The sequence below is a fragment of the Apodemus sylvaticus genome, chromosome 21 (genome assembly GCF_947179515.1).
Source record: "Apodemus sylvaticus chromosome 21, mApoSyl1.1, whole genome shotgun sequence".
Taxonomy (NCBI): domain Eukaryota; kingdom Metazoa; phylum Chordata; class Mammalia; order Rodentia; family Muridae; genus Apodemus; species Apodemus sylvaticus.
The window spans coordinates 18,820,999-18,848,077 of record NC_067492.1 but is presented as its reverse complement, the minus strand read 5'-3'; the positions used below and the strand labels follow the sequence as shown (position 1 = coordinate 18,848,077).

The following is a 27,079-nucleotide window of genomic DNA, read 5'->3' as shown; positions in this document are numbered from 1 at the left end:
ACACATGGGCGGTGGCAAGCGACTTGGAGTTTTGGCACTCAGGAGGCCCCGGGGCAGGAAAATCTGGAGTTAAAGGTAATCCCTGACGACATATTGAGTTTGAGGCTTGCCTAAGCTACACGAAAGCTTGTCACAGAATGAAGCAGAAATAATAAGTAAATAGTTCTCTAAAGTCTTCCCACCGGGAGGCAAACACAGGAAACCTGACCTCGGGGTGTAGAGGACAGAGACCTGCTGCTCCTGTAGCCCTGCCCTCCTGGAAGCAACAGAGACTGGACTTGGCAAATAGAGAGGATTTGGTGGATGCCAATCCTTCTTTCTGGATCCAAATCTATTCCTACATAGTTGGCCTCCAAACCCACAAGCATAGGCGAGTGAGACGAGACGGCTTATCAGATAAAGGCACTTCCCCCTAAGCCGGATAGCTTGAGTTTTTATCTGGGACCCACATGGTGGGAGGAGAGAAGAGACTCTCACAACTTGTCCTCTGATCCCCTCCTATGTACCAAGGCACACATAATGTGCCCATGAGCATGGGTGCACGCGCGCGCGCACACACACACACACACACATAAACAAAAAAAATGTAATTTAAAAATTGCAGCCAGGCGGTGGTGGCACACGCCTGAAATCCCAGCAGTTGGGAGGCAGAGGCAGGTGGATTTCTGAGTTCGAGGCCAGCCTGGTCTACAGAGTAAGTTTCAGGACAGCCAGGGCTACACAGAGAAACCCTGTCTTGAAAAAAAAAACCAAAAAAACAAAATTGCAAAGGTGAGACTGGGGAGACTACAAAGTATCTTTTTCATTTCTAGAAGATTCCTGGAATCTACACTTAGACTATCCCCGAGCTCTTACTAGCCTCTGGCCTGGCTTTCCTGTCTCCTCTCCCAACCTTCTCCCCCAGCACCACCCACTGTCCCCCACCACCCACTGTCCCCACCTCCCAACTCTTCCTTTGCGCCCCCTCAGTCTAGAACAGAGGTTCTCAACCTCTGAGTCACAACCCCTTTGTGGGGCTGTCAAATGATCCTTTCACGTATATCAGATATCCTGTACATCGGATACTTACAAGTCATAACAGTAGCAAAATTACAATTATGGAGTAGGAATTAAAATTGATTTTATGGTTGGTGGTCATCACAACATTAAAGGGTTGCAGCAATAGAAAGGCTGAGGACCACTGTTCTAGAACGTTCTGTGTGAAATGTTTTCCAGCAGACTGGGAAGAAGACTTCTCTTCCCAGAGAAGTTTCCTCGGGTCACCCCACACAAGCCCCAAAGCCGTTTACACTGTGGCATCTTCAGTGATGGGCACACGGACATTACCTCAGTGCTGCACATCTCCTGGTCATAGCTGCCCCTGGAAGACAGAGCCTGGCTCTGTCTCATCGCTGTGTTTCCTAGCTGGACAGAGGAGACCCTGACCCCCTGAGAAATGAAATCTTCATGAAGGGATTGGACGTCAGGGCTAAGGAAGAAGCCCAGGCAAGCAAAATAGCAGTTAGAAGAGGCCCTCGGTAGCTGAAGGAATATGGCTCAGGCCCTGGGTAGCAAGGATACCCCGCCCACGAACCTCGGTGTGTAATCGACTTCCCTTTTCAGCCGCCATCCCTAATGTGGGTGGATGGCGGCATTCACAGGGGAAATGTCCTTTGGGGGAGACTGCTGCCCACTCACACTGCCTAGGGAGAGGTGTATGTGGAGGCCAGAAGACAACGCCTCACGATCACCGTCCCCCTAGGCCAGGCTGGCCTTGAACTCACAAAGTTCTGCCTGCCTCTGCCTCCCTAGTGCTGGGATTAAAGGCCTGTGCCACCACATCTGGCTCATCCATCCTATTTTGAGACAAGGTCTCTTACTGGTCTTAAGGTCGCCAATCAGGCTAGGCTGGCCAGTGAGCCCCAGGGATCTGCCTGTTGCTGCCCCAACCCCATAAGCTAACACGTGTACAAGTGTGTACCACCACGCTAGCTTTATAACAACAACAACAACGATGACAACAATAATAATGGTTCTGAGGGTTCTAATTCAGATCCTCGCAGTTGCATAGTGAAGCACTTTATTGATACGCTAACTCCGCACCCCAAGCCTGGTCTTAATGAGGAACCAGACACAGCTAGAGGCTACTGGCTCCCAAAGCCACACCCACCTTAACAAGGCCACACCCACCCAACAAGGCCACACCCACCCCAACAAGGCCACACCCACTCCAACAGGGCTACTCCTTCTAATAGTGCCACTCCCTGGGCCAAGCATATCCAAACCATCACAGCATCCTGGAAGTGAAGCATTACTTTAGCAGTTTTTAAATCAGTCAAGTTCACGAACTGGAAAAAGGGAAATCCTATTGTTTCAGCAGAGGCAGAAAACATCCTTGACACAGCCCAGCAACCCTTTCCTGGTTAAAACTCTCGGCAAACTCTAACTGTGAGGGAGGGAACCCTTCCTCCACCTGTGACAGCAGCTGGAATGTGAAAGAGACTTTTCCTCTGGGATAAGACATGTGTGCCTGCACTGGACACTTCTGCTCAGCCTTGTCAATAAAAATAAAATAAAAATAAAACATAAAGCAAACAGACAAAAAAGCTATGAACACAGACATTGTAAAAGAGGAAGAAGACTGCCCTGATTTCTAAACTGTCCAGAAAGTTACATAGAAAACCCTGAGAGATGACTTAGCGATTAAAAGCACTGACTGCTCTTCTGAAGGTCCTCAGTTCAAATCCCAGCAACCACATGGTGGCTCACAACCAACCCTAATGAGATCTGATGCCCTCTTCTGGTGTGTCTGATGACAGCTACAGTGTACTTACATATAATAATAAATAAATCTTTTTTTTTTAAAAAGAAAGAAAACCCTAAGGCATATTTATAAACCCATAAACCTAATGAATGTGTTCAACAAGGCTGCAGGACACAAAAGCACCACACAAAGCTATAAAATACTATTTTAAGCTAGGCACGGTGGCGTATGCATGTAATCCCAGCACCTGGAGAGTGGAGACGGGCATCAGATTCGTGTCTCCCTTAGCTACACATCGCGTTTGAGACCAGTCTGAGTTACACTGGACTTCGTTTTCTTCACCAGGGCTGGTGAGACAGCTCAGTGTATAAGGACACCTGCCACCAATCCTGCCGACCTGAGCCTCGCCCGCCCCTGAGATCCGTGTAGTGGTAGAACCTGACCTTCAGAGTGGTCCTCTGACCTCCTGTGGCATACGCTCCCCAACCCACACACACCCAAGAGGCTGGAGAGTCAGCCCAGCATTTGGGCTGACATGCTGCTTTTGCAAAAGCCCTGGGTCCAGCCCCTAGAACCCACATGGTAGCCCACAATTGTAACTTCAGTTCCCAAAGATCAAATGTCTCCTTTTGGCCTTGGCAAACACTGAATGCACACGGCTCACAGACATACATGCAGGAGAAACACTCATATACATAAAATAAAATACAAAAAAAAATCTATTACATAAAATAGTTTAGTAACAAAGGCCAGAAACAACTGCACTGTCCATCAGGAGATAAATGTGTTTTTTTTAAAAAAGATATATATCCAAATAATGGAATACTACTTGCTAATAAAGAGTCAATTATTAATGTGCATAGCTGCACAGATGAATCTCAGATAAATTATATGCATTGATAGAACCAGATCCTTCAGGCAGTGGTGGCTGGCACACGTTTTTAATTCCAGGACTTGGGAGGCAGAGGCAGGCAGATCTCTGAGTTCAAGGGCAGCCTGGTCTACAGAGTGACCAGGACAGCCAAGTTTATGCAGAAATCTTGCTAGAAAGAAGGAAGGAAGGAAGGAAGGAAGGAAGGAAGGAAGGAAGGAAGGAAGGAAGAAAGAAAGAAAGAAAGAAAGAAAGAAAGAAAGAAAGAAAGAAAGAAAGAAAGAAAGAAAGAGAAAAAAGAAAGACACAAAAACAAAAAAGAAAGAACCCTCATAAGAAAGAACACCCTCAGCCAGGCAGTGGTGGCACAGGCCTGTAATCCCAGCACTCTGGGAGGCAGAGGCAGGCGAATTTCTGAGTTTGAGGCCAGCCTGGTCTACAGAGTGAGTTCCAGGACAGTTAGGGTTATACAGAGAAACCCTGTTTCGAAAAAACATAAATGAAAAAGAAAGAAGAAAGAAGAAAGAAGAAGAAAGAAGAAGAAGAAGAAGAAGAAGAAGAAGAAGAAGAAGAAGAAGAAGAAGAAAGAAAGAAAGAAAGAAAGAAAGAAAGAAAGAAAGAAAGAAAGAAAGAAAGAAAGAAAGAAAGAAAGAAAGAAAGAAAGGAAGGAAGGAAGGAAGGAAGGAAGGAAGGAAGGAAGGAAGAAAGAAAGAAAGAAAGAAAGAAAGAAAGAAAGAAAGAAAGAAAGAACACCCTCTATATACTATTAATTTTAAACTAGAAGATCCAAACTCGTCTACAGCAACAGAGATTAGGTCAACTGTAGTTTTCAGACGGGATGAGGGTGGGGGTGGGGATGCCTCGGGCCCGAGGAAAGTTAGGCAATGGTTGACATATCCTTTATCTTTTTATCCCATCTTTCCCATGCCTTCCTCTCCCTGCCTTCTCCTTATCTTGATTATAAAATACATATTTAAAATTGAACATGCTATTCCAGTCGTTGCACCTTATTTTATGCCCCTTGTCCTGTATTTGGGGATTTAAATTGTTTTTTAGACTTTCTTTTTATTTTGTATGTGGGGGTGTTTTGCCGGTGTGTTCATCTGAGCAGCCCGTGTATGCAGGCCCCTCAGAGGCCAGAAGAGGGCGTGAGATTCCTCCCCCCTCCCCCTTTTTTTGTTACCGTATAGGATTTGAAGTACCTAGGAGAGAGAGAAAGGTGGAGCAAAGGTCACTGGGGCTGAGTGATGGAGTGGGTGGGGAATGGAGAGCTATTTAATGGGTACAGTTTTTGTTCAGAGATAAGCATAGATAGCAACGGAGGTTACACACCCTGCATGCATTAACGCGACTGAACTGTTCACTTAAAATAGTCAAAGTGGTAAACTTTATGTTATGTATATTTTATTACAACTATAAAAGTTTTTAAGAGAGGAGGATATGACAGTGCAGACCTGTGATCCTGAAGCCAGGAAGATCAGACATTAAAAACCAACTTCAGGGCTGAAGAGAAGGCTCAGTGGTTAAGAGCGCCAACTGCTCTTCCAAGGTCCTGAGTTCAGATCCCAGCACCCACATGGTGGCTCACAACCATTCGTAATATCTGATGCCCTCTTCTGGTGTCTGAAGACATCTACAGTATACATACATATGATAAATCTTTAAAAAAAAAAACAAAACAGCTTCAACTACATAATAAATTCAAGGCCAGCCTGAACCACCAAGGTCATTGACTGAAAAAAAAAATGTTTGTTTGTTTGTTTGTTTTAAAGGAGCCTGGCAAGATGTCCCAGCAAGTAAAAGAGCTTGCTGCTAAGTCTGATGATCTGAGTTCAATCCCCAGGACCCACAAGACAGAAGGAGAGAACTGACTCCTGCAAGTTGTTCTCTGACCTCCTCTGACCTCCACACTTACACCATGGTTCATGTGGGTGTGCACATATACACAATAAATAAGTATATGCAAAACGTTTTCTAAAAATTCAAAAGGTCTCATGGATAAGTAGACACTTGCATATGGGGAGAGGGCTAGGGGTTGAACTAAGATCTCATGCTTAAGTAGAAAAACTTCTTAGCTTCCCCCAGCCCCTGAGGGCATGTCTCTGTTTTCAAAGAGACCCCAAAAGGCTTTCATTCCCACAGAGACAGACAGCTTTCCATGTAGCCAGGACTTCTGGAAGCCAGGACCCCATTCTGCTACAGCTCAGCAGCCGTTGGCACTGGCTTGACTGGATACAGGAATGCCCTTCCCCCCCCCACAAAGAAATCACATTCACTTGTGTGTGCACACACACACATACTCATTCAGGCACCCACAGGTACACATGTACACATACAAACACACATGCACTGCATGAACACATGCATGCCCACACATACATACACACTTGCACATGTGCAATGCCATATCTCCATGCAAGGCTGCCAACTCCTGTCCACTCCAGTTCCTGCTAGCCCCTGCTCTCGTCCCTTAACCTGCCCAAAGGGTCCCACACTCACCGTGCACCTCATCTTGGTGAGGCTAGGGACTTCTTGGATGCTGCATTTTGCCTGACACCCCTCTTGCCCCACAGTCTCCTGCCCTGTCCCATTCCCCCCCCCCAACCCCACCACCTCCTCTCCATTTCTTTTTGAGTCACCCAGCACAGCAGATCAGATGCAGGGGACTTGGACTGAGCTGGTCAGTTTTTCACCATCTCAGGAATGTCCCCGGAGGGAGGGGAACAACGGAGAAATGGAATTCTTGGTGAACAGAGCAGCTTTGTTTCCTGTTGTCGGGATGTCCTTCCCACCCCCAGCATGCAGGGGTCCGGCCACGGGTTTGGCTTCACACTTGTTGACTTTGGGTTCCCGTCTCATTCTTCCACGGATACCGTAGGGATGACACGCCCTTGCCCATCTTCAGGCTTGGCGCTCCTGGGGGGCGGGCTCTGTCACACCCTCCAGCCATGGAACTGATTACCTCTCTGGCTCACTCCAGCTGGAACAAGAGCCTCCCCTAATTCCAGGCCCCTAAGTCAGAGCATCAGTCAAGCAATGAATGCTAAAGAGCCTGCTGGGGAGGGAGGATTCGGGCAGCGGGCGGCTATCAATACTGGCAGCTGCGGTTGTGGACCCTGATTCCCTGGTCCGCGAGGACGGGAAGGCAGTCTCCAGCCTCTTCATTCTCTACTCCCCTTACCATAGCTCCATCCTGCCCAGGTCCCACGTAGCCTCCCACCCTACCCCTCCTTCTTCTAACAGCTCATGAAGTTCCCATTTCCCTCTGAGCAGCAGAGAGAAAGCCTATTACTTTAGGTGCGTCGTCTCGGAGCAGAGCCTCTCTTGTGTGCCCAGGGGGTTGGCACACAAAGATGGAAAACTCGGAGCCCAGCATCTGGCACTGCGGACTCCGACAGTGAGCAAGAAACCAAGGGGGAGAGTGGTGGCTCAACCAGCCCAAACAGGCACAGAGAGGGAGGAGGTGGAAGTGGTGGGGGGAGGGGGCTCGCAGATACAGAGAAACCAGTTGGTAGAGTGCTTGCCTAGCATGTCCTAAGTTGTGGGTTCCATCCCCAGCACTGCGTGCGCCAGCCATGTGCATGCCTGTGATCCCAGTATGAGAGCAGCCTGGGCTACAAGAGACCCTGTTTCAATATGACGATGACAACGACGAAGACGATGACGATGACGACGACAACAACAACAACAATACAAAGCCAAGAAATGGGAACTCACCTTTCACAGACCCCTCTTGGGAATCTATAAGACAGGCAAAAGATAGGAAAGGCCCAGTTCTTCCTGAGGGGCCGCTGGAAGCTGATTTCTTTAACCCTTAACGTGGAACCCAGCCCAGGGAGCAGGGGTGTTCCAGAACTTTCAGAAGCACTCGTCTCATCGGCCCTCAGCAGAAGTTGAGGTGTACAATGAGCTCTACCAGCTATAACCCCTTTCCCAGCCTCCTGGTGAGAAGGCCCGCAGGCGCCAAGCCTCAGGAGGGGGCACAGCATGAAATCACCTCCCTGATCCCTGCCTCAGTCCTACCAGTTGTGTGCTCTCTTCCAGAGACTTCTCTGTGTAAGTTACCACAGCAGCGCACCCAAGGCACCTCCCTGCCTCCAAGGGTAGCACACTGCGCATGCGTGCAATGAGTTGCATGACAGGCGCCCAGACATTCAACCTGGAACCTCTGCAGCGTGTGACTTGACTCGGAACCGGTCTTTGCAGGGATGACCTCCTTGATTCGCAATCCCAGATGTCCAGAGGCTGAAGCAGGAGAATGGTTACAAATTCGAGGCCAGCCTGGGCTGCGTTAGTGAGTTCCAGATAAGCGCGATAGAATAAGAACAAAACTGCCGGGCAGCAGTGGCACAGGCCTTTAATCCCAGCACTTGGGAGGCAGAGGCAGGCAGATTTCTGAGTTCGAGGCCAGCCTGGTTGAGTGAGTTCCAGGACAGCCAGGGCTACACAGAGAAACCCTGTCTGAGAAACCAAAAGTGGCATTAGTTAAGATGTAGGCAGATGAGGGCACGATCAAAATCAGATAGCTGGTATAGCTGGTGTATTAGTCAGGGTTCTCTAGAATCACAGAACTTACAGGTAGTCTCTATAGTTAGGGAGTCTCTATAGTTAGGGAATTTGTTGATGACTTACAGCCTGTAGTCCAACTCCCCAACAATGGTCAGCAGCAGCTGTGGATGGAAGTCCAAGGATCTAGCAGTTGCTCAGTCCCTCGAGGCAGCAGGCAAGGAAGAGTCAGAGAGTCTTCTTCCAAAGTCCTTATATAGCTCCCCAGCAGAGGGTGTGGCCAAGATTAAAGGCTTGTGCCACTGAGCTTTTAATCCCAGATGACCTTGAACTCAGAGATCTCCTTGTCTTAATCTTCTGGAATTCATAGCCACTATGCTTCAAGATCTCCATGCCAAGATCCAGGTCAGAAACTTATATCTCTGAGCCTCCAGATTAGGATCATAGGTGAGCCTTCCAATTCTTGATTCTACTTCATTCCAGATATAGTCAAGTTCACACACGCGCGCGCGCGCGCGCACACACACACACACACTCACACACACACACAGAGGCAGAGATAAAAGGCCATTTGATAACGGAGTGGAGATAAGGCTGATTTAGCGCAGTGCAAGCTTAGCTTGCTAACCATTGGCCAGGAAGGATCCTCCTTTGGAGCCCTCAGAAGGATGAGCCTGCTGATATTCTGCTCCCTGGCTCTTTATTTCCAAAACTAGAAGAAAGAGAGGAAGCATGTGGCAGCTAAGAGGATGCTGATTCATCTGTGACTCAGTCTCTCTGGACACCTGTGACCCGGCCTCCCCCTGTCACCAGCTGCTGAGTGCGCCTCAGCACAGAGTCTGCCTACTGTTGCCAGCCGTTAGCCTTTTGTCATCTTCTCCTCTTTTTTATTTCTGGTATTTAATTTTTCATTACATGTAGTTATGTTTGTTCGTTTATTGCGTTCGCACCATGCACGCACTCATGCACGTATTGCTGCCCGCTGGCACGCATACGGAAGTCAGAGGACAGCCTGTAGGCGTAGGGTCTCTCCCTCTAAGGTGTAGGTTGGAGCGATCAGATCTTTCAGCTTGGCAGCCATCATCCACCTTTGGCCACCGGGCCACCTCACCGACCTCCTTTGCAATCTAAATCTTCTACAAGCTATGCCACAGTGACCATCTGCACAGGCGGCTTCGTGGGAACTGTCTCCTGTGAGGAAGCAGAATTCCTGGGCCAGGGCCCGGGAGTACATTGCGTACATTTATATGTGTGAAAATTAATTCAACAGTCATCCGGGGAGATGGGAATGATTTAAGTTCTGACAGGCGACCTGGGAGAGTTGTTTTCGTTGGCTCACACTCCTATTTTTTTATTGCTTTTGTGTTGTTGTCCCTCGTGTTCCAAACTAATGAGGGTGAGCAGACACGAGTGAAGTGAGCCTGGAACTTTCCTATGGGATCGCTGCAAAGAAATGATCTTGGCGGGCAGTGGCGGCACATGTCTTTAGTCCCAGCACTTGGGAGGCAGAGGCAGGTGGATTTCTGAGTTCGAGTCCAGCCTGGCCTACAGAGTGAGTTCCAGGATAGCCAGGGCTACACAGAGAAACCCTGTCTTGAAAAAAACAAACAAACAAACAAACAAACAAACAAAAGTATTCTTTGCTATTGTTTAAAAAAAACATTATGGTAGCCCAAGCTGGCCTGGTTTCCATCTCAGCATCCTCCTGCCTCTGAGTCCTGGAGGTTATTGGCATGGGCTACTGTTCCCAGCTATAATACAATAATAATACCCTTAAAATATTTTATTATGTTTGCCTGTTTTTAGGGTTCATTTTGTTTGTCTTGGATGGATGGATGCTTTGCCTGCACGTGTCTGGGTACTAGGGGTGTGCCTGGTGCCAGCGGAGAACAGAAGACAGTGCTGGATCCTGGAGCTGGAACCACGCAGCAGGCAAGCGGGGAACCATGAGACTTAAGTAGATGCTGCCGCAGAACTCCAGCGGTCAGATTCAGCAGTGGAGGGAAAGTCTGGAGGCAAAAGGGAAAGGTCACATTCTCCCAACCCAGCCACCTGATGCAGCTAAAGAGTCTTAGAAAAAAAGAGAGGAAGGGAGGGAAGGAGGGAGGGAGAGAAGAAGAAGGGAGGGAGAGAGGGAGGGAGGAGGGAGGGAGGGAGGGAGGGAGAGAGGGAGAGAGAAGAACCGTAGGTAGGCAGCAGGCAGAGGGCAGAGGTCTGGTGCTGGCGAGGTGACCTCGGTATCCTGCAGGCTCAGAGTCTGAACGCAGATTCAGTGTGTTTGGGTTTGGCTATGTCAGAATAGGCTCCCCTGCCATAGCACAGAGCCTCCAGTCCTAGAGGAGAGCAAATCCGCCTCAGATACGCTCAATTCTGTACATCTGAAACTGTGTGTATAAAGCAAACCAAATGAAGCAAATATATGTCTACATACATATATTTGTTTTATACACAAATATATGTTTACAAATATATGTGTCCAAATGCACATATATTTGGGTTGTTTGGTTTGTTTTTTGAGTCAGGAACTCAAGGAACCCAGGCTGACCTCCAGTTTACTACACAGCCAAGGATGACCTTGAACTCCTGATCCTCCTGCCGCTGTTCCCCCAGCGCTGGGACTGTATGTAGGTGTGTGCTACCACAGCCATGATTTATTCTATTTTACTTTTGTGGTGCTGGGGATTGCACCATGTCCTTCTGCACACTAGGCGAGTGTGCAGTGAACTCACCCACTACCACTGAACTCATCCACAGCCTTAATTAATTTTTTTTTGTTTTTTTGGGTTTTTTTGTTTGTTTGTTTTTTGTTTTTTGGATTTGGTTTTTTTCGAGACAGGGTTTCTCTGTATAGCCCTGGCTGTCCTGGAACTCACTCTGTAGACCAGGCTGGCCTCGAACTCAGAAATCTGCCTGCATCTGCCTCTTGGAGTGCTGAGATTACAGGCATGCACCACCACTACCCAGCTCTTAATTAATTTTTAAACAAAGCATTAAGAACTAGTTTAAACATTAAATTTTCCAGAAATGTCATGGGGTTTTCGGTCAGACAGGCAAGGTTCAAGTGCTCGCATACCTGTGACACCCAACTTAGCCTCCTCCTCTCTCCTTCCTACCTCCCCTGCAAAGAGACCAAGCCTCAGTCTCTCCAGAGAAGCAGCTCATGAAAGCCGCCCTCCTGCCTATAGGGAGACATGGAAAGCACCTGGCTCCTGTCCAGCCTCGGCTGGTTCGGCTGGTCTACAGCCTAAGACTCATCAATCAGGGCTGCCCAGGACGGCTCTTCCAGGGAAGTCATCCGGAGGACTACAGAGCAAGCCACCCAGTACAGAGAGGGGAGAGGAGCCCAGGAAGGGAGGGGGTGCCACCTTTTTCCCTCTGGGAGACTTTGGGGAAACCCCTAAGCACTTCTCCATCCGGCATACAAAATCCCTCCTACTGCTCCACCCAGGGCAGTGAGGAAGCCACAGGGAGGACGGAAGGCGAGCCCTGCATGTCTAATTCCACAGCCAGCGAGAGGAACCCCATTACTTCCCTTACACCCAGCAGCCAGCGCAGAGAGCCAGACCAGTTTCCTTAGCTGATGGACCAACGGCCCCACTTTACATGACGGGCGCCCTGACTCCTGAGCTAGTGTCTGTCAGAGGCCTTGCTCCCTGCCTGGCACAGGTACGTGGAGATGTTCCCTTGAGACTGTCCCCGCCTGGACCTCCTCCACTGCAGCTGTGGACACCGCAGCCATCCTGCCAGAGCACTGAGTGTGTGTGTGTGTGTGTGAATCACTGCCACTAAGATGGCGTTTGTCACCCAGCAGATGCTAAAAAAATTCTGGCAAATTCTGGTCTTGGCATCCAGAGAGCTGGGTTGCAAATGTGTAGAGTTACCAAAGTTAGAAAATGAACTGAACTCAACACTACGGCGGCACAGGGCCCTTTGAGCCCCAGAAGAGAGTTATTTAGAAGGGTCCCCACTCACTTTTGGTTTTGAGACAGAGTCTCTTGTAGCTCAGCCTAGCCTCAACTTCACCACATAGCTGAGACCTGGAACTTCTCTGATCATCCTGTCTCTGTCTCAAGTGCTGGCACTATAGGCATGCACCATTATGCCCAGCTTCTCCAGTGCTGGAGATCAAACCCATGGTGTCATGCATGCTACCAACTGAGCTACATGCATTTAATGGAATAAGGTGGCTCCTGGTCAAGGTCATCGTTGCCCACAGATCCTGTAACCCTGAGCAGGCTGAGCCTAGCTCCCAGGGAAATGAGCACCGGCTCCGGGTGTGAAGCCAGCCAGGCTGGAATCCAGCAGTGCTGACTCTCTGGTCAAGGATGGGGATAAGCTGGTTAGCAGCTGGCTCTGCACCTAGCGGAGCATCGGGACCTGAACAAGAAGCCAAAGGGAGAGGTAGACAGGGGCTCAAGAGCTCCAGCTGCAATGCGCAAGTTCAAATCCCATACCAGCTTCTGACGGCCTCAGGCAGCGGCTTAGCCCAGACCTGGTTCTCAGGCGGTAATAGCACCTGTAGCACAGCCGAGGCAAGGGTTTGAGATTCAGCCTGTTTATACTAGTGCTGGGCTTGGCCCAAGGTACACTGAAGTAGCCGTGATGGCTGTCACTGAATGTAAGGCTGGGGTCAAGGTATGTTGCAACTCCCCGTGCCTGCTGTGCAAGCACACTTGCTGCATCTAACCTTGGCCTGGACTGATCCCATCAGCACAGAGCCTCAGGGACACACTGCCTTTGTCCTCAAGGACAAGGGAGTCTCCTCAGCAGCTCACCTGTCTCCCCTGACTTGCTTCCTCTGGGAGGGAACTCTCCAGTCCATGAGGTAGCCTGCTTTACACAGTTTAGTCCTCAAGTTCTCCATCCTGCTCACTGCCCTCCTGCTTTCTTGCCAGGGACTTTCCAATGCGTGGAATCCACTCATTCATAAACAGTAGGAACCCTCTGAACAGGGCCGCAGTTGTTCCTCCAGGAAGCCTCTCAAAAGCCCCAGTCTCTCCCACCCAAATCTGAGCAGCTCTTGAAGACCGAGACCGTGATGCTGCTAGAGGCAGGAGGCTTAGTTTCCACAGACCTGGTGCAGCGGTCATGTGTATTGCTCTACTCGATCCCCACAGAACTCCTGTGAGAAGTTCTTTGTTTTAAAAAAAAAAAAAAAAAAAAAAAGAAGCTAAGAAGAGCAGGAGATGTGACTTGGTCTGTAGAGCAAGCACTTGCATGGGAAGCACAAAACCCCGGGCCTAATCCCAGCACTGTGTAAACTGGGTGCAGCGGCCCAGGTAGCCCAGATGAGCCCAGCACAGCACTGGCAGCTGGAGGCAGGGAGATGAGCATTCCAGGTGAGCCTCAGATTCGCATTTTAATCATTTTAGTGCACAGTCCAGCGATATTAAATATTCATGTTGCTGTGCAACTCCTATCCCTACCTATCTCCAATCTCCAGAACTGAAACTCTGCTTCCACTCTTCTGGTTCTCTAGCCCTGTGGATCATTCACTTTTTTTTTTTTTTTTTTTTTTTTTTTTTTTTTTTTTGAGACAGGGTTTCTCTGTGTAGCCCTGGCTGTCCTGGAACTCACTCTATAGACCAGGCTGGCCTCGAACTCAGAAATCCGTCTGCCTCTGCCTCCCAAGTGCTGGGATTACAGGTGTGCACCACCACCGCCCGGCTGATCATTCACTTTTTATCCTTTTGTGTTTGGCTAATTTCACACAGTGAATTTTCTCTTCTTTTTCTTCTTTTTCCCTTCTTCTTCTTCTTCTTCTTCTTCTTCTTCTTCTTCTTCTTCTTCTTCTTCTTCTTCTTCTTCTTCTTCTTCTTCTTCTTCTTCTTCTTCTTCCTCTTCCTCCTCCTCTTCCTCCTCCTCTTCCTCCTCCTCCTCTTCCTCCTCCTCTTCCTCCTCCTCTTCCTCCTCCTCCTCTTCCTCCTCCTCCTCCTCCTCCTCTTCCTCCTCCTCTTCTTCTTTCTCTTCCTCTTCTTCCTCTTCCTCTTCCTTTCTTCTTCCTCCTCCTGCTCCTCCTTCTTTGTTTTTAAAGACAGAGTTTCTCTGTGTAGCCCTGGTTGTCCTGGAACTTGCTGTGTAGACCAGGCTGGCCTTAAACTCACAGAGATGCTCCTGCCTCTGCCTCCTGAGTGCTAAGATTCAAGGTGTGCACCACCACCACCACCACCATCTGGCCCATTTCCTTCCTTTTAAAGGCTGAATAGTATTTCTCTGTAAGGATATGTATCATATGACTTCTCCATTGCTTTGTGTATAGTAGGCTGCTTCTTACCTCTTGGTTAATAAGAATGTGAACACGCACTATGAATAAATGTGTATAAATACCTCTTGGAGACCCTGCTTATAGTTCTTTTCAGCACATATCCAGATGTGGAATAGCTGGAGATGGTAATTCTTCTTTTGTTTATGGAATGGTCAGGGTTCCCTTACATTACCAACAGTGCACAAGCTTCCGATCTCTCCCTCCATATTGTGCTCTCTCTCTCTCTTTCTCTCTCTCTCTCTCTCTGTGTGTGTGTGTGTGTGTGTGTGTGTGTTTCACCATCTCTGTTTCTCTGTGTGTTTCTCTCTGTCTCTCTCCTCATAGCCATCTTAATGGCCATAAGGTGGTCTGTAGAGATGTCATTTTCATTCCATTTTATGGCTCTATGTCATAGGTATTGCAGACAGCAGGAAGAATGACTAGGAGTCAAACCCAAGGCTGTCTGCAGCTGTCCAGTTTTCTGTCCCATCTTCACTGCCCGACTGGCCAGCATTCACTGTGAGGCCCCACCATTCAGAGCCTGCCGGAGTAGAGAGGAGCTGGTGGTACAAAGGGGGCTACTCCCCGGAACTGTAAGACTGAGTCAAGCTCTGGGATTTCCCTGACCATAACAACCTTGAAACTAACACTTGAGCCAGGCCTACTTGGGCAGGTAGGAGTTTGATCTTGGGGCTGACTTGGTTATCTGATGGTCCAGGATCTGCCAGGTGACTCCTGGATTACTGTGTGGTAAGAGAAAATGGGTGCCACAAAGGTTCTAGAACCTATTGACGTCACTGAGGTGGCTTAAGTGAGGCAGAAGCTGGAGGCTAAGCAGGCCTGTCCAATGTCCTCCCATATCCCCGCCTTCTCTCTTCCCACCTCCATGATCCTGAGCAGGTTGGGGCTATCTGGGTCTCATTTCTCCATCTGTGAAGTGAGAGAGACTGACTGGAGCTTTGCAAGGAGCCATGAGCATTGACCACACCCAGTGACCAAACACTGCCTTCCATAGCTGCCTTCTCCCATGATGCCCTTACCTACCCCACGATGCTAGCTCACATGCATTCTGTGGTTGTCCTTGCCCCTTGCCTCTACCCACTGAAGACTGGCAGAGGCTTGAGATTAAGGGATCAGTCTTCTAGGCAGCTCCTTTGAAGATGAACACACACAGTACCCAAGCTTCGTAAAATAATACAGGCTAGGGAGATGGCTCAGTGGTTAAGAGCAAGGATTGCTCTTCCAGAGGTCCTGAGTTCGATTCCCAGCAACCACATGGTGGCTCACAACCATCTGTAATAGGTTCTGATGCCCTCTTCTGGTGTGTCTGAAGACAGCTACAGTGTACTCACATATAATAAATCTTTTTTTAAAAGATAAAATAATACTTGTTTGGGGAAAAAAAGGCCATAGTCATAGATATGTGTCCGTGTTTGTATGTATATGTGGTGTATGTGTATATGTATATGGTGTGTATGGTGTGTATGATGTGTATGTGTATATGTAATGTGATATATATGTAATGTATATGTATGTGTAAATGTATATGTATGTATATATGTATATATGTGTATGTGTATATATAATGTATATGATGCATATATGTGTATGTGTATGTGCATATGATGTATACATATATGCATATGTATATGATATATTTCTATGTGTATATGTGTATGTATTTGTGTGTATATGCATATGCAAACATATACCTCTGCATTTCATCTGTCCATAGACCGTTGCTTCTGTTACATCTGTCTTTGTCTATACTGAAGAAAGCCTACGATGAATACTGAAGATGAACTATGAATCATCTAAGAGCCTGGGAGAAAAAGCCAGCATGTGGGGCTCCATCTCAGGCCTTCAGCATGAGAAACTACATTTTAAGTCCCTGCTGACAGTTCACGTGCAGCTATAGTGTGTGTAAGAGGTGATGAAGTATGGCCTGTCAGGAAAGTTACACAGGCTTGCAATCTTAGAACTCAGGAGCCTGAGGCTGTAGGAAGGTGAATTCCAGGCCAACTAGGCTGCTCGTTTAGAACTGAAGATAAGTGGCTCTTCTTGTATATCTCTGAACTAGCTTTTTAAAATCATTACATCAGCCAGGTGTGGTGGCGCACGCCTGTAATCCCAGCACTTGGGAGGCAGAGGCACGCAGATTTCTGAATTTGAGGCCAGCCTGGTCTCACAGAGTGAGTTCCAGGACAGCCAGGGCTACACAGAGAAACCCTGTCTCGAAAAACCAAAACCAAACCAAAACAAAACAAAAAACCATTACATCTATTTAGTGTGTGGGGGTGAGTGTGGAAGGACATTTTGCAAGAGTCTGTTCTCTCCTTATAATCTGTGGTTCCTGGGGACGGAACTCAGGTCATCAGGCCTGGAGGCATGCCCCTCTGTCTGCTGAGCTGCGTGCCAGACCCAGATCTCTCATAATCTCATGTAATAAAAAGTGGTAAAGCTAGCAAGAGCCTTAAGAAATGTAAGCTTGGAAATTATCAACTCCTAGGAGAAAACGAAAGGAAAAGCTTCCTTATTTTGGACTTGGTAGTTATTTCTCAGATAGAATACCAAAAAATGCAGACAGCAAGAATCAGGGAGATGGCCCAGTAGTTAAGATTGTTCTTCTAGAGGACTTGGGTTTGGTTCCCAGCACCCACATGGTGACTCACATAACTCTAGTCCTAGGGGATCAGATGCACTGTTTTGGTCTCCATGGGTACTGCATGAAGGTGACACAAAGTCTTGCATGCAGACAGAATACTACCCATACACTAAAAAAAAAAAAAAAAGAAAATACAACAACAACTACTACTACTACTACTACTACTAATAATAATAATATAATGCAAGTACAAAAATCAAAGCCAGCCAAGTGAAACTACATCAAAATTTAAAGATTGGGCAGCAACTGACATGGAATTAACTTGTGTCAACCAAGAGATGTGGATAAATAAATAATAATTTAAAATTAAAGAATGCATAAAGATGTGGGGTGTGTGTGTGTGTGTGTGTGTGTGAATGTGTATGTGTGTAGGTTTGTGCACACAGGACATAACAGTATGAAAATTTGCAATTTACAGAGTGAAGAAAATATGTTATGACTCTAGCTGATAAGAGGTTAATATCCTGAATTTATAAAGAATTCCTTCTGCGTTTGATCCCAGCACTTGGGAAGCAGAGGCAATAGGAGCTACAGATCAAGTTGCAGGACAGCCAAGGCTAAACGCTGTCTTGGAAAAAAAATTCCTGCCTATAACAACTTAATTAGAATGTGGTAACAGTTTTAATTAGACCATGGCAAAGGACTTGGATAGTTCGCTAAAGATCATGCTCAAATAGACAACGTGCATATGAAAAGGTCGCTCATTAGTCACCACGGAAACATAAATAACTGAATGCCTCCCAGAGACACCACACTTCCATCAGGGTGGCGTTTATCAACAGCTATTGCCAGAAAATAAACTTTGATAAGGATGTGGAGACATGGGACCCAGGAGCAGTGTATGGTGGTGCCTCAAAAAAAAAATCGAATTAATATATGGTCCAGCAAAAGAGGTGAAAGCAAAGACTGAAAGGGACATTCAAGTCACCCATGTTCAGAGTGGCTTTCTTCAGTTTCTTCTTACAGAAGCAACTCAGAGATCTATGGACAGATGAAACTCATATGTACATGTATGCATATGTATACACATATACATACAAATGCATATACATTAAATATACACATACATGTATATAACACACACACACATACCGTGTCTTTCTTTCTTTCTTTTTATAAAGATTTATTTATTTATTATATGTAAGTACACTGTAGCTGTCTTCAGACACCCCAGAAGAGGACATCAGATCTCATTATGGATGGTTGTGAGCCTTGAACTCAGGACCTTCAGAAGAGCAGTCAGTGCTCTTAACCACTGAGCCATCTTTCCAGCCCCATACAGTGTCTTTCAACTTGAAGAAGAAAACCCTGCCACATTCTACAGCCAGGAGAAACCTTGAGGACTTTGCTAAGCGAGATATACCATTAGCAAAAGATTGCAAGTTCAGTTGGAGGAGTGGTCAAACCAGAGCAAGAAAGTTGAAAGGTTGTCATCAGGAGCTAGGGAGAGGGGCTGGAGACTTGTCTAGTGGGTAGTGTTTCCGTTTTATTTTTGCAAGATCGCTCGCACAACCGTGTATGTTCACTCAACACCACTGCAGAGCTATACAATGGGGAAATGACTGAGACGGGGAAAACTGCCTGCAGAGAGACACCAAGGACCCAGGACACTGAAAGACAGGAAGGTGGGAGCGTGCTAGCTGTTGAGGATGAAGGAGAGTTGACAAGCTGGGGCCAGGGGATGATTTAGAAGACATGTGAGGCTCAGTGGTTAAGAGCACTAACTGCTTTTCCAGAGGTCCTGAGTTGAATTCCCAGCAACCACATGGTGGCTCACAACCATCTGTAATGGGATCTGATGCCCTCTTCTGGGGTGTCTGAAGACAGCTACAATGTACTCATATAAATAACAAATAAATAAATCTTTTTTTTTTTTTTAAAAAAGGTTTAAAGTTGGGGATGGTCTTTCTCTGTAGTTGCCAGGAAGTCCCTATCTGTTTGACTACTCAAGCTCATCACCAGAATCTTCCTAATTAAAGCCATGTACAACCCCCATCCTGGCGAAGATCCCAGAGGCAGCTGGCTGGTTCTCCAGGCAGAGGCAGCAGCCCCTTCTGGGAGCCAAACATCTAGAGCAATCCTGGACAAGGTTCCCAGGCCAAATACAGCTCAGATCCCAAGAGATGCTCTACAGTTGAGGGACATGGTTCTCACACACACACACACCACAAGTACATAGAATTCCCTCAGGATTGTTCCAGGCCTGAGGCCAGAGTTCTCGGATTTCCAGAGTCTCTTCCAGAATTAAGGATCCAGACTGCATTTTCAGACATGCCTTTTCCTCCCAAAGCCAAGACAGGAAACCCCAGGACATTAAACTCTCAGGGGCAGAGGTTTAGAGTAGAGACTGCAGCATCTGTGATTTCCAGAGATCTTCTACAGACTTTCCCAAAGAGCTATAAGACCCCTCCTTGCCCCAGGCTGTCATCTAAAGAGAATCACGTGCTCTGGAAGAAGGACTAGAACCAGAACCCTCAAAATCCCATGATGCACGTATCAGACCAGGCTTCCTTGTGCCAGGCCTTTCCTGAGGGCTCCCATGCTCTGTGGCTCTGTACCAAAGTCCCTGAGACAGGGTAGAAGGCTAGACCCATTCCAGGTCCCCTGTCCTATCCCACCTGGGGAAGCTGTCAGCACAGGATCTCAGTGCCTCTTTAAATTCCACCTACTAAAGTCAAGTTGCAATTTTCACTTCTCCCATGTTCTTCAGCCCGGTTCCCCTGACCCATCTCATGTCTTCCTCTGCCTACTCCTTTCCCCTGCCCAGCTCAGAAGTCACCAGAACTTGTCATCCTAACTCCACTCTGCTAGTCACCACTGTTCCTGTTCCTTCCTCCCAGTCTCTGCCTAGACAGCTGCATGCAGTCTTCAACATAGAGCTTTTCTCAAGATACAGAGGACAGGGTCACTGTCCCACTTTCTACATACAAGCTACATGCCTACCTCAAAGGCAGAAGAGCTTCCTCCCCACCTTGGGTTCCCAATCCTATGACCAGCTTCCCTCATACGTTTGTTGGCTGAGAAAATGAATGCATATTTCTACCTGTCTCTTGTTCCCTCTGGTACCTTCCCTCAAATTTTGACAAAGACAGATGTTTACTTGCGATGGCTCATGCCAACTCTGCACAGGTGTTGACATTTCCATGTCACAGGAAAGGCCCCTGAGGTGGAGTGAGATCCCATGGCCTGCTGGATCCCACAAGTGGTGCAAAGGGCACCGGGACCCGTCCAGCCTAGCTGAGGCTCACTATGCTGCGCCACATGTTTACCCTGCAATCCACCACAGCAGACCAGAAGAGGCACCTGCGGGCTTTCTGGGTGCCTCACTGTTCCTCCTGAGACCTCCTAGGTGTGTGCTGTGGAAGGTGGCTCAAGGGGGTCTGAGGGTTTGAATGAAATGTCTGTCTATCACGAATGAAATGTCTGTCTATCATGAATGAAAAGTCTGTCTATCATAAGTGTTGGGCATTTGAGTGCTTGATCCCCAGTTGGTGAGAATATCAGGAAGGATTAAGAGGCGTGGTCTAAACAAAGGAAGTATATCTCTAGGGGTGGGCTCTGTTGTTTCTAGTCAGTGTGCTGTCTGCCTCCTGCCTCGGAGATCCAGATGTGAGCTCTCAGCTGCTGCTTCAGCCATCTGTCACCATCCCTTTGTTCCACCATTATAAATTCTAATATCCCAGAAAAGCAAGCCCAGCTAAACTCATTTCTAAATTGCTTTGGTCACGGTGTCTTACCACAGCAATAGAAAAGTAACTAAGACAGAAGTGAAGGGCGGTGTTGCTAATTTGAAGGGGGAGAAGGCCTGGGCCTGGGGGTGGTTGACCCTGACATCCAGTTGTCTGGCCTCAGGACAGGCAGGGGATTGAAAGAAAAAAAAGTCTAACAAAGTGAGTCAGTCCTTTTCAGCCACCCAGCCTTTACTCTGTTCAAAGGGCAAGAGCATACCCTTCCCGGACCTTCTCATCCTGTCCAGCTTGGGAATGGCCCAGGGAAAGTCCCGGCTGGCAGAGCCTTTGGACGCTTCTGAGGCATGAGATATGCTAGAAGCTTCATTCATACTTACCTCTGCTTCCCAATATTTATTTTCTTTCTTTCTTTCTTTCTTTCTTTCTTTCTTTCTTTCTTTCTTTCTTTCTTTCTTTCTTTCTTTCTTTCTTTCTTTCTTTCTTTCTTTCTTTCTTTCTTTCTTTCTTTCTTTCTTTCTTTCTTCGAAACAGGGTTTCTCTGTGTAGCCCTGGCTGTCCTGGAACTCACTCTGTAGACCAGGCTGGCCTTGAACTCAGAAATCCGCCTGCCTCTGCCTCCCAAGTGCTGGGATCAAAAGCGTGCACCACCACCACCCGGCTCCCCAATATTCTTTCTAACTTCTGCTTTATATTCAAATCAAGGAACAATGCCATTACTTTAGACCAATGTTCACGACCAGCCCTCGGTGCACTTACAAGCTACATCATTAAACCCTATGCAAGCAACATTGTTCCCAATTCTTTCCTGGAAAATCCCCTGAGAGTAAAAGTCCCCACCCACCCCACTAGCATCAGGGGACCAGAAGTGAATAATGATGTCCTGTAATTCCTGAGAGGGAGCTAATCCATGTGCATTATGAGCACTGTCACAAAAATGTCCTTGCCCTTTGCCCCAAGTATTTATTCTGGGTGGAGAATAAGCTCTGGGGGCGGGGGGGTGGTGGTGGTAAATGAACAGCGAGGCCAAGAAAGAAAGACCCAGAGAAGACATTTTGGCTGAGAAAATGAATGCATTCTTTCTACCTGTCTCTGTTGTTTTCTCTGGTACCTTCCCGGAAGCTTTGACAAAGACAGATGTTTGATTTTGGGGGGGTTTGGTTTGGTTTGGTTTCGGTTTCGTTTTTGGTTTTTTGAGACAGGGTTTCTCTGTATCAAAATCCAGAGCTCTCTCTGGAGGCAGAGGTAGGTGGATTTCTGAGTTGGAGGCCAGCCTGATCTACAGAGTGAGTTCTAAGATAGCCAGGGCTATACAGAGAAACCCTGTCTCGAAAAAACCAAAACCAAACAAACAAAACAAAAAGAAAAGAAAAGAAAAAGAAAAAGAAAAGGAAAAAAAAGGTTATTGCCAGGTATACAGGTAGAATTTAAGCTAGCCTAGTCTATATACCAAGTTCCAGGGCAACCAGGGTTACACAGTAAGACCCAGTTTAATTTAAAAAAAAAAAAAAACAAAATGTAAAAGGATTCATTTAAAATTCATATAAATATTCATATAAATAAATTATATGTAAATATATTTTATAATTATAAAATTATATTTATTTATAAAATTATAAAATATATTTTATAATTATAAAATGTATTTATTATAAATAAAATTCATATAGATATTCATTATAATTTCAGAAACACTGGCTCACCTACGGCATTTCTCTCTCTCTCTCTCTGTGTGTGTGTGTGTGTGTTGCAATGCAGAGGCCAGAGAAACACTTTACCTGCCTTTCCTTAGTCACTGTCCACCTTTCATTGAGACAGGGTCTCTCACTGACCTGCAACTAGCCAAGCAAGTTCGACTGCCCAGCCAGCAAGCCCTAAGGATCCACCTGTCCCCACCTCCCTAGCCCCAAGATTTCAAACAAGCCACCATGTCCAGGGTTTCTTCACACAGGTTCTAGAGAAAGAACTCAGGTCTTCTGCACCTTGCAAACACCTCTCTCCTCAGCCCTGTGTTTTTTTTTTTTCTTTTAAAGTTTTTTATTTATTTATTTATTTATTTATTTATTTATTTATTTATTTATTTATTTATTTATTTTTGAGGCTGGCCTTGAACTTGCTAAGTAGCCAAGAATGACTAATCCTCTCACCTCCACCTCCTCCCACGTGCTGGGATTACGGGAATGCCTCACCATGCCAGCTAGCCTCAATTAATTTTTGACAAGGAGGTTCATACAAGCAATAATTCACGCACATGGCACAATAAGGTGTAAAGAGTTAAAGCAATCTTCTGTTCCAGGAAGCCAGAAGCAATTCAGAGAGGGCATTTGCCAACTGACAAAGCTCAGGTAAGTCAAAACACAGGTAAGTCAATTTGATAGATATATGGCTGTTTTTTTTTTTTTTCCTCCCGCAAAGCTGTGAAAGCAAAGGTTAAAAAAAAAAAAAGAAAGAAAAGAAAAGAAAAGAAAGAAACCCCGGAGCAGAGTTCATACCATTTCAGAGGCATTTCTTAGCCAGCACCCTGTTGGCTGGAGCTCAAGTCTCTCTGGCTGTTAGGCTGATCAGACCTCGACAGGGAGGGAGCCGCCTTGTGGAAGAAAACCATCAATTCTACTTACCTGCTCAGCAGCCGGGATGTGGGCTTGGACCGGTTGCTGGAAGCTTTAAGCGGCTCGCAGCCTGGAGCAGGTGTCCTGGGGCTGTGGCAGTAAATGCCGCGCGGGCCAGGCAGTCCAGGCAGCCCAGGCAGTCCAGGCAGCCCAGGCTGCCCAGACCCCTCGGCCTACAGTCTTCTCCGAGGGCGGGGAACTCACAAGCAACAGCAGCTCGGTTTTGATTCTAGAACCGAAGCCAGCAAGGGCAGGGTGGGGCGGGGCCACGTGGCCCCAGCCGGTCTGGGAGTGTGGAGTAGGAGGGCTCCTCAAACACAGTCAAGGCAAGGGGACAACCCTGAGGGTGACTGTGGGGTGCCTTTAGAATCTGGGGGTATCTTTAGCTTCTGTGTAGATTGGACTGGTTTTTAGGGGGAAATTCCAGGCCCTCTCCTGAATACCTGGAGTCTTTCATTACAAAACTGGATGTAGCTGATGGAAGCGGTTTTTTGTTGTTGTTGTTGTTTTGGTTTTTTTTTGTTTTTGTTTTTTTGGCCCCAGTCAACCATCTACATACAGACCTGAGCACAGGGATTTGGTTTACCCAAGAATGCACACAGCTGGTTACCGAGATGTAACCACAAAGCCTGAGACAGCCATCATGGGAGCCTCTGAGCCTCTGAGCCATGCCTGCAGACACAGCCACTTCTGCTTTCCCGGTGACAAGGTGACAAGGCCCGGTGCAGCAGGGACAGCACCTCTTTCTTTGCCAAGCTTTTTATCAAACCTTTTTGTTTAAGATTTATTTATTTTATGTCTGTGAGTACAGTGTCACTGTCTTCAGACACATCAGAAGAGTGCATCAGATCCTATTTCAGATGGTTATGAGCCACCATGTGGTTGCTGGGAATTGAACTCAGGACCTCTGGAAGAACAGTCAGTGCTCTTAACCACTGAACCATCTCCCCAACCCTTTTTTTTTTTTTAAAATAGGATCTCAATGTAGCCCAGGCTAGCTTCAAACTAGCCTGGACCTTTACTTACTAGTGTAATAATTATAGGTGTGTGCTGCCACTCTTTCCTAATTTTAATGACTGTATTTGGAGTAGTTCCGGGTGGTGACTCGCATCCTGGGAAGGATCCTTCAGCTCGTCCATTGCTAGACATTGCAGTGGTGGTGCTGGTGTTTTGAAAGCATTGTTATCAACAAGAGGGGGTAGACTTGCTTTCCACAACTTGAACACAGCCCCTCAGTAAGGGCTACTCAGTTGTCTCTACAAAGCTTAAGTCTGGGAATGCTGGCCTGGACACAAGGGCTTGCCCTGTTCTAAATGCTAATGAATGGCGGTGTTGAAGAAAGGCTTTAATAATTAGATTGAGAAAACTGGATTCCCTGAACTTGCGGGAAGACAATGTGCCCACACTGGTATGCACCCAGCTGACTCTCCACCTCCACACCCCCTTGCAGTGGTTACTCGGATCACACCACGGAGGCCCTGCACAGGCTCTGCCAAGGCTGTTCTGTCAGGCAGGAGAGGTAGAGATGGGGACACAGCCACAAGATGCCACTGTGTCCCTCTTCAGAGTCTCTTGACTTGGTGTGATGGGATGCCCCTTTCCTCCAAGGGCTCAATTTATAGGCTGGTGGCTGAGGAGGAAGATGTTCCCAGGTCTTGCAGAGTTCAGGACTCTCAGACTACCCTCGGGACAGTCAATGCTCCTGTTGCCACAGCCACATTCAAGTTATCAGACTCCACTGTCCAATGCTTTTGCACAGATTTCTTTGCCGCATGGCCTCTAGATGTTTCTCAGAGCATCATGAGATGTTTCTCATGAGCAAAGCTGTCTTCTCTAGTTACAGTGTTGGCTTCTTAAAGCCCAGAGTCCCCAGTGTGTCTCTCTGCCAGCGCCAATCCCTGACACCCACAGCAATGCCCCATTCACACGCATTACTACGACCTTTCAAAAGGAACTTATGCAACGCTCCCCAAGCCTTATCGAAGACCAACTCTTGGGCTGGCGAGATGTGGCAGCCGGGAAAGAAACTTGCTGCCAAGCCTGAAAACCTGTTTGATCTGAAAGTCCTACATGTCTATATATGTCCACCAAATAAAATGTAAAAACAAAACCCGACAAGTAAAATTTCAACCATTTGCCTCTCAGAAGGGGCTACGCCTGTTGGGTGGGGCTGTGGTTGCAAATTCAAGAGCCAGAAACAGAGGCAGGCCACCCCTGGATTCGACAGGGTATGGTGAGGGCAGCCCTTCAGGCACCTCAAGGTGAACATTCATCTGTCTCTTTTCTAAAGTTGTAACTTCTAAATCCAACTAATACTTGCTGTTTTGCTTTGGACAAGCGCTAGTCACAGCTAGCGTGGTTCAGGTCTGATTACTTACACCAGACTTCAATACTCAAAAGCAAGGTGGATCCCAGGTGTCTATTCTGATATCTAGACAAGTGCTATGTTCTTGTGTTAAGAGCCATGGTGACACATTTCTTCTCATTTCCTAATGTGAAACACTGGCTGCCAACCTTGCCTCAGCTTTTACACTTGGGATTTCCTGGGGGTTTTCTTTTCCCTATAAGTTCCCAAGCTTTTTGACCTGAGGAAATCAGATACGGCCCTAAGTTCTTCTAGGTTCAAGGTTTCATGACTGCTCACTGTCCTGAGTGGGAGACTGTCAGGTTATTGACACCCTCTCCTCCAAACTAGGGATAGAACAGACGGAGAATAGAGCTGGTACTTAGGAACTCTTTCATTGTCCAGCAACATTTTCAATACTGGCTTTTCAAGTTTCCCAAGAAACGATTCTGCTGGCTTATGCTGTTTCCAATTCACTAGGACTCAGGTCCCCAAATATAAAAACCAACAGGCAAGTTTAAGTGTTCGCTGGATCGCTACCATGTGCCCCACACTAAGCTATCTGCTCTCCCACAGCATTTTTTGAACAAGCTTTCAAGAGATTAATTTTAAGTATGCATAAACTTAAAATATACACGAGTACAGTATTTCATATGTAGATGAGCGACTGACTGGGTGACTCATGCAAACACGGCATTTCTCCTCTGAATAGAAAACAGAGAAAAGGCATTAACAGATCCGGAAAGCCGGGTGGATGAAAAAAAAAAAAAAAAACCCTCAGCATTTCCGGCTCTTAAGAAAGGCTGTGAGCCATGAGCGCAGCCAACAGCCTGGATATCAGCCCTCTCTCCCTGGGAGCCTGGAGCCAGGAGTACGGTCCCAGCTCGAGCAGCTGTCCTGCTAGCAATACATTTACACAAACCCAAAACAGCAACATTCCAGGCACAGTCCAACTTGAACCCCCTCCCCACAGGAATGCTATTCTTGGCAAGAGATCTTCCAAAGGAAGCGACATCTGCAAAGCCTCTGCCCGGTGAGGTCAGGGGAAAGCCAGGGCAGCTGAGACGCTTGGCAAGTTTCTTAGATCCAAGTAGCAGGGGATTTACAGAGGGAGGAGCAGAGCCGTGACTCAGGGTCCCGACGTGACCCTCCTCTTCTCAGTGCCCAACAACCCCTGCGAGGTCTAACAGGGCTGAGGTAGTTCCCTACTTAACCTGCTTGTTCAATCCACCCAAAGAGCCAGTGGTGGTACCCTTAAACAAGTAATCCAGCCTCACCTATTTGCTAGAAACTTGTTGCAAGGAGCAAATGCATTCCTCTTCCACACTCAGTCCTTCACCCTGACATTGGAGAACTGTCCTTCCTTCCTCTGGTAGATAACAAACCAATGGGCAGTTCAGGCTCAGTGTTG

At 47.2% G+C, this 27,079-nt stretch overlaps 1 protein-coding gene across 5 annotated transcripts in view; it reads right to left on the bottom strand.

Moving 5' to 3' along the window:
- The window catches only part of Il34 (interleukin 34), a 75,524-nt gene extending 51,973 nt beyond the window's left edge, over positions 1-23,551 (bottom strand). For 2 of the 5 annotated variants that reach the window (XM_052166994.1, XM_052166993.1), the window contains exon 1: positions 23,334-23,546. The gene's annotated coding sequence lies outside the window, so the exon portion shown is untranslated. Of the gene's footprint in view, positions 1-8,246; positions 8,350-23,333 lie in introns of those variants that run through there. The other 3 variants (XM_052166997.1, XM_052166996.1, XM_052166995.1) reach the window with 3 other exon arrangements.
- Between the last annotated feature and the right edge of the window lie 3,528 nt (positions 23,552-27,079).